The following is a 9,640-nucleotide window of genomic DNA, read 5'->3' on the forward strand; positions in this document are numbered from 1 at the left end:
GGCTTATAAGGGGACCTGGAACTTGTATCTGGTTTTGGAGGAGCAGGAAGCCCTGCATGCAGCCGGGACCAGACCGAGGAGACCGACTATGGGTGGTGGGGGTGAGGCCATAGGGCAGGGTGGAGGGGCAGGGCAGGGGGTGTGTGGCCCCTGCTTAGGTGCTTTCCAGGTCTGCTTCCCCTTATTAGTTTTTCCATTCATTTATTGTGATAAATACACATAAAATTCACCATCTTATTCATGACAAGTGTGCAGCTCAGGGTGTGAAGCACGTTCAAATGTGCAGCATCCCCACCACCATCTCGAACTTTCCATCTCCCCAAACTGAAGCTCTGTCCCCACTGAACACTCACCTCCTCCCCTCCCCGGCCCCACCATCCACTTTCTCTCTCTGTGGATCTGCCTTTGGTGAGCATGCTGTTTCTGATCGTTTAGGGCCTCTGATTTCTCTCAGTAAAGCTCTGTAGCTTTCTCTGTACAGGTCTGTACATTTTCAAGAAGTTGCATTGTAAGGTGTTGTGTTTTTCTCTGCTGCTGCAAGACGTGGCTATAAGGAATGTCGCTGCTAATTAGTTGCTACAAACGTATGGAATAACAATCAATTTTGTAGGTTGGCCTGGGCGTTCAGTGGTCTTGCTGAAATCGTATCAATTAAGAGGTTTTTTTAAACAGATTCCTTTATGTTTTCTATGTATTATCCACAAATTAAGATAGTTTTATGTCCTCCTTTCTTTTCCTTTCTGTCTCTTCCATGTGGTTTGTTGCCCTGGGAATAGCCTCTAGTGAAATGCGTAGTTAAACTGGAAAAGATTGGTGTCCGTGGCACGGTCCTACTCACAGTGCTGGTGCTCTCAGCAGCTCAGCATTCTGGGTGATGCTTGTGCATACCTGTTTGTGTCCATTCATGTCGCATTGATGCTGTAATGCTCCTTTTGAGACAGGGACCGTGGATGTAGTCAGAGTAGGGTGAGAGCCTCCAGAGCGGGCAGGGTGGGATATTTGCAGTCAGAGCAATGTAACTACATGCAAGGAAACCCCCCTACTAAAACTCTATGTTAAACATTGAGCTCTAGAATCATTCTTCAGTGAGATCAGTTAATGTTCCCCAGATAAAGAAGACTAGCACATGTTTTATTATGCTAATCATTTGTAACCAATTTTTACAAGTGCTTGTCTTTAAATCAATTTTATTAGTACCATCCGGAGGTAGAAAAATGTTTTTCATTCACACGCTTAGACACACAAACATATAGACTGAGACATAATGACTACAGTTAGCAACACTTTTCAAAAAAGAACATATACAGACAGATAAACTGATACAAAGATTTGAGTTACTGATAACCAATTGCCTTCTTTCCTTTTAGCATATTTGACTAAAAGTATCTCAGTTTTCAAGAACATACTCTAAGGGCGAGCAGTTTACATAAATGGGTTAAGGTTTAGATGGCCCCAGACGAACAGGGCTGATGAAGGCTCTGAACTGATAGGGACTGTGTGTGTCTAGGGGGCTGGAGATAAAATGCAAGTACAATTCTAGCACCAGTCACTTAAAGCCAGGCTGTATTGTAAAAGGTATATTTCTTCTGTTTCAGGGAGTTTAGTTTAAAAACTTCGCAATTTTTGGAGATAATGAACCCAGTAAGTAGAATAGATTTTCACCAAAAAAATTTAGAAAACTAGTTCCATATTGTAGTAGTCCACAGGACTTTGGACTATTTCCCTTCCTTGCATTAAAATTAATTTAGCTGCATAACCTTATTATATTGTATACTTCTCTCAGGGACCAAGCTTCTCCATTAGAGAGTTTATATTGAGGCCAGGCAGAAGATAAGACACTTCTTTTTCAGAGTCTGGGGATCAAAATTGCTCCCAGTTCTTTAGAATGCAAGCCAGAGGCGTGTCTGGCTTTAAACTTGAAGAGGAAGCTCCTGTCTGGAATAGAAGACAGGTGTGTGATACCTGGTCGGCCTTTCCTCTGTGAGGGTGTCCCCTCGCCTTGGAGCCTGGGTGACAGCGGTCAGTCACCTCCTCTTACAGGCCTACTGGAATTAACCACTCCTTACCAGCATGGCCTGTATCTTGCCTTGATTCCCCTCTTGCCTTCCCACTGAGCAAGAGTTGCTTCAGAGCCCCGGATCTAGTGGGGACCTCACCAGCGGGCTCTTACTTTATGCCTTCTGGGAGTCCTGATCCAGACCCTAGTTTCTCTGCATGGGCTTTAGCATAGTACCCTCGGGATCATTCCTTGAGAGCTCCTGCCTGTCCGGTAAGTGCAAGGACTGTGTGACCTCTGGCTGCCAGAGCCTTGGTCCGAGCCACGGGCCTGTTTTGCTTCCCTGGGGCTGCAGGTAGAAATGCCATAGCCCCAGGATGGCTGCCTCTAAGGAAGGGAGGTCAATAGAATAGAGCCATTTACATGCTGGGCTCAGGGTTCAGCTTGATTACTTCACAGACTTCATTTACATTACGCAAGAGAAAGTGGCGCAGGCCTAGGAGGAGGGCTTTGAATGAGGAGCAGGGGAACTTTTTCCAAGGCCAGAGATAGAATTCAGGCAGACGCTGCCATGGATAGTTATGGAGGGAGAGGATGTCTATACTCTTAAACACCAGTTTCTGCCACTGCCTGGGACTTATTTAGCCAGTCACCCACTGTAGCAAATCTGACCTGTGAGACAAGAGGTCAGGGGTCATCTGCAACTCTCGCAGAGGCAGCAGCCAAGCAGGAGGTTCACTCAGCGCCATGGGGTCAATCGGCTGGAGCCGAGATCCAGGACCACTGTCTACTAGTCCGGTCTGCCCTCGGAGTCCGCAGATTAGGATAGGAAAGTAGGAAATCAGCTCAGCCACTCCCTGACATTCCTATCCATCCGGAGGCGGGGGATCAAGGAGCGGCAGACACCAGGAGACCTTTCACCCGAGACTTAAGACTGGTAGCCGACACTAATGTCTTTTAAGTGGCTAACAGGTGTCCAGACACATTTTTATGAGATAAAAAGTACAGCATTTAGTCAGGAATAAGAGCAAAGCGTAGATCTACCTTGCGGTGGTGAGCATCGGGTTCCGTGAGATTGATGGAGTTGGAGGCACACAGAGAGCGTGTAAAGGAAGTAAGGAGCAGCCTTGCCTCACCCAGAGGCCAGGGCGGCCCGAGAAGCAGGCTGGGAGTCAGAGACAGAAAGAGAGACACTCCTCACGGACACCCAGGCGGGCTGTCGGGGTCTGATTCCAGACACATGGACCTTTGAGGAGACGCTGAAGTGTAGCCTCAGCCTAGACTCTCGCAGTTGCCCATGGCCTTCCTCAGTCCCTGGCATCCAAGGCGATGCCTCTGAAAGGGAATCCTGGCCTCCTCTCAGGTGACTTTCCTGGCTCCCAAGGGAGATGGGGGAATCCCCTGAGGGAGACGCAGGGGAACCTGTCACTCAAGACACTGAGATTGGCAGCCCGGCTGGTCCCATGTAAGTGGCTGATGAGCGCCTGACGCTGTGTGCCACAGACGGCTTCCTTCTGTAAGGACAGCGAGAGAAAAGGCAGGCTTGGATGCCGATACTCACCTCCCAAGTTATCCCAGACAAGCCCCCAAAGATGATGCCGGGCTTCTTGTTTGCGGAGCCGAAGAATGAACTTAGCAAATAGTCAAGGTAGGAGAGCCAGGGAGAGGCTTTTATTGAGAGATACAGAGAGAGGACAGAGCTCCTGGCTCACGCCAGGAGGGGACAAGAGAGCCCCAGAATTACCTTTTACTATTTAATATCTATGGGGTCTTTAATGATGTCCCCTTTCTCATCTTTGATATGGTTAACCTGTGCCTGTTTATTTTCCCCTTGATATAACTTTTAGGGGTTTAAGATTTTGTTTTTATTTTTCTATTGCAAGCAAATGATTTCTGGATGGTGAGTTTTTCTTGTGCATTTTCTGCTTCATTAATCACCAGTGTTGTCATCGTTGTCTTTCTTCTGATCTATTGAGGGTAATAGTTTGATTTTCTGTTATTTTTCCAAATTCTTGAGAAAAATACTTAGTTCTTTGATTTTCACACTTTTCCTAATTTATGCCTTGACTAATTGATGTGTTTTCTTCTAGTACAGCCTTAACTGTGTCACACAAGTTTTCACACTTCATGTTTTTATCATCATCATCCAATTCAAAATATTTCCTAATTTCTATTGGGACCTCTTGATTAATGGATCATTTAAAAGTTTGTCACTTTATTTTCAAACGTTTGGAATTCTCTCCCATGTATCTTATTTTGATTTCCAAATTACCTCAGCGTGTCACAGGCTATTCTCTGTATGTTCCCAACACTTGAAAATGTGTGGTTCTTTCAGACCTAGCATATCAGCAGCCTTGGTGAATGTTCCTCATGCACCTGAAGGCTGGGTGCTCCGGGGCATCTACCAGATGCAGGGTTCCGGACATGCCGACCGGGTCAAACTCGCTTACTGTGTTTGTCAAATCGCCAATATTTCTACTGATTTCTGTCTACTTCCATGGTATGACTTTCCCCACCTTTTCAGGTTTACATACTTACATTTATGCGTGTAGTCGGAGGGAACATACAGTGTGCTTTGTTTTACTTTTACAATCCAGTCTGACAATCTTTGTCTTTAATTAGACTACTCATGCAATTTAATAGTTTAATGAAATAGCAGTTACCTTATTTTGTGTTTAAATAAGCTGCGTTTGTGTTAGAATTTACCATGTAGTGGCTTCCTCTGCCCCTTTTCTATCCTTCTCTGCGAGTTTTTGACTAATCAGATATTTATTTCGCCCATTATTAGATCTCTGTTATTCTTTTCATGATCTCATAACCGCATCCTTGATGTACTGTAGTGAGAACGGTGGCCTTTCTGGACAGTGAGACTCATTATGACTCGAACCCCTTACCTGTGCTGGCTTTCGGGCTATTGTTCTGCACCCTAATTTTATGTGTACTTAAATTCTACAAAGTGTTACTGCCATCGTTGTGTTCCATCAGCAGTCATCCAGATTTACCCATGCAGTTACCCTGTCTGTAGTTTCTCACAATTTCCTCTATTTTCTTGCTAAAGAAGAATAAAAATTGGGGGGAATAATTTCACTTCTGAAAAAGTTCCTTATCATTTATTTTAGTGAAGATCACCAATGGAAAATTCTCTCAATTTTTGTTCATTTGAATACATCTTAACATCATGTTTATTTTCAGAAATATTTTAACTGGGCATTGAATTCTAGGTGACTTATCTTTTCCCAGGATTTTAAACATATCATCAATTGTCCTCTAGTTTCCCTCATTTTGGCTGAGAAGTCAGCTGTCTGTCCATCTGTGTATGATTTTTCTCTTTATTTTTATTTTTGACAGTTTGACTAGGATGTGCCTGGCTGTGCTTTTCTTTGTATTCATTGTGCTCCATGTTTATAGAGCTTCATAAACATGCAGCTTGATGTCATTCATTGGTCTGGAGATTCCATGGCCCGTGTTCATTTGTTCCCCTCGTTCCCTCTCCTCTCCTTCTGGGACTACAATCCATGCAAGTCATTCACTACATCTCACTTTTTTTTTCCTCTTTTTCTTATTTTTCCCCTTCAGATTTCATTGCATTATTCTACTGACCCATCTTCCGGCTCCCTGACCTTTATTCTGCTGTATAACCCATTGCTGAGTCCATCTTTGAGAACTTAATTTCAGTTAAGTAGCTTTTCTAGCATCTCTATTTGATTAAAAAGTGATTTAAGCTTTTCTGTGAAATTGTCCATGTTATATGTCTGTGTTATTAACAACAGTTAGTTTAAAATTCATATCTGCTAAGTCCAGTATCTGTTCACATTTGATTCCATTCGTCTTTTGTCTCTTGGTGTTTGGCCATTTGGTCATAGGAAATTCTGAGTAATCTTGGATGTTACTCATGAAAATATAGGTTCTGGATGATGTATTTTCCTCCAGAGATTATTTAACTCACTTCTATGGGAAGATAAGCTCTAAGTCAAGGACACTAAACATCCAAGAAGCTTAAAAATCACAAAAGAAAAAGCCACACCCTGGAAAGCTTATAATGTCTCAGCAGAAGTGTTCAAATCATTTCAAAGAGGTGTGACAAGTACCTTGAAAAGATAAGGGAAGAAATTAGCAATGTGGAAAAGAAAAAAATACCCCGAAAAAGGAGCAAAGTAGAAATAGTAAGTATAAAATACAGTAGTTGGAAGAACTATTTTGAGGGCATAGTCAAAATATTTTCATAAGGTTTCAAAAGATTTGCCAACAAAACCCACAATGAAAACATTTTTGGAGGAAACCTCAAAGCAAAAAGGGAAACACGTCCAGGAAAAGATGCAAGAGACACGAGGATAAAGGAAAAGGTGAAAACTATGCCTTTATAATGTTTGTTCTCTTAAAGAACTAAGACAAAGAGATGAAGCACACACACTGACCTGGAACTGGGACTTTAAATATTGACTCAGCGCAGGAAGTATGTGGAGGCCCAGGGGTATGAGAGACCACCGAAGTCATTATCTGGTTGGGTGAACACTTTGTTATCAGTTTAAATAAAGGCAGAAAGTGAGAAAAATTAAACAGAAAAGGCAGAGCAAGGTAAAGTTTAAGAAATGATAGAAAAAGTCCAGATGCATCAATAGTCACCAGAAATCTAAATGGGCTGAGGTGGCCATTATGCATCCCAAGGGGTCCCGTGGGGGCCCTAGCTGGGCCTCACAGGTTTGCCAGGCACCACTCCCCCTCGCCCTGGCCTCATGTCCAAGCCCGGTTTTGGGGCTTGTGTGGCCTGGGTTGGGGAGAGGTACCCGCTCCCCCTGGTTCCCAGGGCACGTGCCCCCACGCTGACACCCTTGGGCCTCTCCCTGGGCGCCCAGATGTGAGTTTCCAGCCTCCAGTGACATCTGCCCCCAGCACACCCACCACACACGTGCCCTTGCAGGAACCAGCTGCAGCCTCCTCGAGGCCTCCAGACGGCATCCCAGGACAACTGTCCCCTCCACGCCCCGTCAGAGGTGTTGTCGGCTCTGCCTCCAAACCCGCACAGAGCTGGCCACTCTCCCCACCCCACCCAGGCCCACAGTGGCCCCGGGGCTGGGTCTTACTCTGTGCTCCCACACAATGTACCCTCCACAGGGAGCCAAAGCACCCCTGAAATGGAGAGTCAGGCCCAGCCACCCCCCAACCAAACCCTGGGATTCCTTCTTCCTCCTCCCACAGCCCATGCCGTCACCTACCCACCCATCTTTCTGTAGCCACTGGACTCAGACTCAGCAGCAGGTCCTGCCTCCAGGGACAGGGAGCTCCCTACCAAGATGTCCTCAGCCAGTCCTCGGTTCCTCCAGGTCTATGCTTGGAGGCCACATGGGGGTCCCTGCTTTCATCAACCGCTGTGTGGACGCCAGACACTTGCCACACACACATCCACAGCATGTATGACAGCTCCTCTCAGGGGCAGGGCCCCCCTCACTGCTGGGCCCCCAGAGCCTGGAGGAACCCTCCCATGGCAGGTGCTCTGGGGATTATTTAGGAAGGAACCAAGAAATAAAGAACCATGAGTGCTGAGTGGGCCCTGGTGGTCTGCGCAGGTGCCAAAGGGAAAAACGACCACGGAAGGTCCTGACAACCCAGGCCTGTAAGTTTCGCAGGCTGGCTTCCCCAGGCGGAATTGCCTTCTCTGCTGCAATCCCCCACGGGGACCCCTGAAGCCCAGGGTGGAGGTGTGCCTCATGGCACCCCTGCAGGATCTCAGTTGAAGGGGACACATGACCATGAGGAGTTGTCCCTGGACCCCGAACATCAGAGCCCCAAAGACCCAAGCCCCAGGCTGGGAGGGGTGCTTGTCGGGAGTCAAGGCCTCTGCCAGCGGCTTCTGTCCAGTTTGCTTCTTCATATGGAAACAATGTCAGGCCATAAAGATCCACGCTCTGGATCTTTAAGGTTTCAAGTTAGGAAGTAAACATTCTCCAAGAATACCACGTCAAGTCATGATGAAGTTTTGAATTCCAGCCTCAAGGGGGAGTTAAATCAGTCCTAAACCATAGCATGAAAGCTTGTAATAAATCGGATGCCATGTTCTGCCTCCAAGTGAAAGTTGGACCCATTTCCCTGAGTTATTTGAATCAGCACATGATGCCCTTCACAAAACCTCAAAGTCAGGAACAAAAGTATAAACTTCAAAAGTCATTAATGTGATTTAATGATAAATAAACTTCAAAGCCCCGAAGAACAGCAGAACTTCATCAAAGCAGAAAAAACAAGTACGTTTCCAGCTCAGACTTGAAACCCTACCAGTAGCCCAGCCCCAAGCGCTGAGCGGAAGGACTGCAGAACTCGCCAGAACGAGGGTGTGGCCTGCACCCCCTGCCCTGCAACCTGTGCCCCCTGCCCAGAGGCCTTTGTTCCCTGCTCTGCAGCCTGGGCCTCTGCCCTGCGGCCTGTGACCCCGCCCTTTGCTCCCCATCCTCCATCCACAAGAATGAAGCCCCGCCATGCACACAGCTTTGCTTTGCAGCCCTGAGGAGCACAAACTGCTTTTAATGTTTAAGAACAAAATTAAACAGTAATTTAGGAGCCTAGAGTGAGACTTTCCGAAATTTAGCAAGATGGCATTTGAATGTTTGCTTTAACGGAATGTTACCAGCTTCTCCACTTTGGGCGTTTTTCAGTAAACTTCAGCTCAGGGCCTTGCTGCGGACAGACGTGTCTCTCTTGTGGCTTTGGAAACGGAAAACAAAGTTAGTGTCAACAGAAGTTAGCACGTTGAAAGATGGTGCTCGTTCCTGAACTACGTGTTGAAGTGCATCAAGGTTCCGTTTAGGACCTAAGGGCTCCCTCGTGAGACTGTGCCCCTGCAGCCTGCCGTCACCCCGAAGGCAGGCACGTCACTCAGAATGCAAGCAGGGTCGACCCAAACGCGGGCAGCCACCGGCATGGCGGCTGTCATCTGGTCACAGTGGAAAGTGGAAGAGTTGAGCTCTTCTGCCCTGTCTCCACCGCAGGAGGGGCTGCTCTGGAGCCCTGCCGGGACCTGCCTCCCCCAGAGCCCCTGTCCTTCCCACTGAGTTGGGCCTCAGCTGGGCTCCTGCCGGCAGCTGAGCCATCGTCAGCACCGACACACGGAGCGCAGCCCAGTGCACAGTGAGCTGCCATAGCACCTGCCGGGGCACTTGGCCTCACCTGTGTCCCTCTCCAGGTCCCTCTCCCCTCCAAGGCCTCCTGCTGGGAAGTCTCCGGCCCATCAGAGCGTGTCAGGCGTGTGTGTTGGGTGCCTGTATTTTGTTAGACCATCAAGGTCCAGCACGTGGTTTGGTGAGATATGACCCTGTGCCTAGGCATCTGGAACACAGCTACTGTTTCCCGCCAGGTCACAGGCATGCAGCTCCCATGGGGCCCCACGAGCAGCCTCCTGTGCAGGGCTGGTTCTAACGGCGATCTGGTCCCAGTTCTCACAGTGCAGCAGTGCCTTCATGAGTGGCAGTTTTACTGTATTTTGCCTCTTTTTCTTCCCATGCACGCCTGGCTGGGCATCCGGCACCCCACGGGCAGGAATTGCACGCACTGACCGGGTCCCCACTGCAGGGGGGGGAGCTCCAGGGCCCAGGATGCGGGAGAGCCTGCTCCTCCCGGGCTTGACCATGAGCGGCTGTTCTAAACACAACAGTTGGA

This window comes from Manis pentadactyla, chromosome 2 (genome assembly GCF_030020395.1).
Source record: "Manis pentadactyla isolate mManPen7 chromosome 2, mManPen7.hap1, whole genome shotgun sequence".
NCBI classification, from domain to species: Eukaryota; Metazoa; Chordata; class Mammalia; order Pholidota; family Manidae; genus Manis; species Manis pentadactyla.